Source organism: Penaeus chinensis, chromosome 2 (genome assembly GCF_019202785.1).
Source record: "Penaeus chinensis breed Huanghai No. 1 chromosome 2, ASM1920278v2, whole genome shotgun sequence".
NCBI lineage: Eukaryota > Metazoa > Arthropoda > Malacostraca > Decapoda > Penaeidae > Penaeus > Penaeus chinensis.
This window is the reverse complement of record NC_061820.1, coordinates 15260027-15262501: the sequence shown is the minus strand read 5'-3', so window position 1 is coordinate 15262501 and position 2475 is coordinate 15260027.

The window sequence follows — 2475 nt, the reverse complement described above, 5'->3', positions numbered from 1 at the left end:
ATTGTTATCATTATCTTTATCATTATTATTACTATTATTATTATTACAATTATTTTTTATTATTATTGTTATTATTACTGTTATCATTATTATTATTATTATTATTATTATTATTATTATTATTGTCGTTATCATTATCATTATTATCATTATTATTATTATCATTGTTATTATTATTATTATCATTGTTATCATTATTGATAGTATAATTGTTATTATATTTATATTATTAGTGTAATCATTCTTGTTAACATTATTATTATTGTTATTATCATTATTTTTTATTATTGTTATTATTACTGTTATTATTCTTATCATATTATTATTATTAGTTAATATTATCATTATCATTATTATTATTATCATTATCATTATTATCATTATTACTACCATCACCATTATCATCATAATCATTCATCTTCGGGGCAAGTACACTACACTGAAGTCGTTAGACCGTCAATTATCATTTACACAACTTTCCGAAGGCGGATAAGAAGGAAGGTTGGAGGAAAAGGAGAAAGGAAGAGGGAGATGAAAGGGTGAAGAAGAAAGGGAGGGAAAGAGGGTTTAATGAGAAAGGGGAGATGAGGAAAGGAAAACGGAATTGGCGTAAAGAGGAAAAGGGGGAAAGGGAGAGGGGAATTAGAGAAAATAGTGAGATGGGAGAGGGAAGGAGAGGATTGTGGGAGCGAAGGAGGGGAAGAGTTTAAGGAGAAAGAAGAGGGAAGTGTGTGGGGTGGGGGGGGGGGGGGGAGGGCTTAAAGTGGGAGGGGAAGAGTGAACTTAATTTTTTTTTTTTGAGTGAGAGGGGTGGCAGAGAGGGAAAGGGAAAGGTGGGAGAGAGAGGAAAAGGGAGCGGGGAGGCGAAAGGTATAAGGAGGGTGAAAGAGGGAGAAAGTACTTCTTATTATTGTTAATTGTATTTTGTTGTTGTTCCGTGGAATGTCCACGGGTCCTGCTAGTTATCATTATCATTATCAGTACCATTATTACTATTATCATCATAATCCTCATTATCATCATCATCATCATCATCATCATCATCATCATCATCATCATCATCTATTATCATTATTCTTAATAATATCGTCACCTATGTTATTTTGTTTGCATTTTTCAAATTCATCACCAGTATTATAGTAATGATAATTTATCAGTATTTGTGATGCATGTAGCGCAGAGTATACACGGTGGTGCAAGCTTTATCGCTAAAGCCCGATACAGTAACAATCATGATAATAAAAGCAGTTAAATCTAGTTTGGTTGAACGCAAGGTGAAAGCAGGCGATACGGTTTTGTCGTAAACTTTTCGTTCTAAATTACGTAGTATTTTCTCTATGTAATCATCTACCTATCATTATAATTATTACCATCACCATAATTTTTTTTTCTCGGTGGGAGCAGGGAATATGGAGAACTAATTCCACGATTTACATCACTACAAACACTACATGTTTATCAGCAACATTGGTCTCAATTATCTGCAATATTAGAATAACAACTGGGAAAACAGCTCTAAAATCTTATGTAAATAACGAACTGTATGCTAGGAAATCCACACTCATTTGACTTGTCTTACCCATTATAGATTCGTTTCCCCTAAATTTCCCCAAAGATTGAGATGCAGCCTTCTACAACACGCATTGGTTACAAAAGAGGATATTAATGTATAGCTATTTCTTCGTCAGAATTACGTAGTTCTGACGAAGAAACTGTTAACTCTCATTCGTACTTTCCTGCATTCGATCGTTCTTAATCCCGTTATCGTCATATGAAGTTAATGAGTTGTAATTTACTTGCTAGCTTGAAACTGGATACATTGTTCGAAAAGCCCGCCAAGAATTTCCACAAAACATTTCTTTATAATAAAATCAAGATACTGGCTTTACTAAAGCGCGTACATTTTAGGAATAATTGTCATGAAAGAAGCGATTTGTCCATCAAGATATAGATTTTGTTAATCCTGAAACTTCCGAAACATAGTAAATATGTGTACTATTCAAACTGACTATCCATTATACGAATTAGCAAAACAAAGCTTTTTAATAACGTGATTGCATCGTTAATGATTTTACTTCACCGATTCAGAAACGTGAATAAGCTGACTCCGAAGTCACTCCCACGGCGTATCCTCAACGAGGTGACTCATTCCTGGTGTTGTTTCTGGTTATCTCCCATTGCTCAGAGGCAGTTTCAAGTCGCATGCAGTGTAGCACGTTTTCCATTGAGGATTTCCGTAATAAAGAGATCGGTCTGTGTTTTAGCTTAGTATAACGTTGTTGATTGCTCTTGCGATTATTTACACGATGCATACGAATTTCGTCTATCTTCTTTCAACACAGAGGTATATATTTGTTAAATTCTCCGACAATCGTAAACTGATAATACTCCTGATGGAAAGTACCCGAAATGACCAAAATCAGACTCGTCGGCAACACCAAAGGCTTCCCAGGAAATTTACCTCCTTGCGTCACC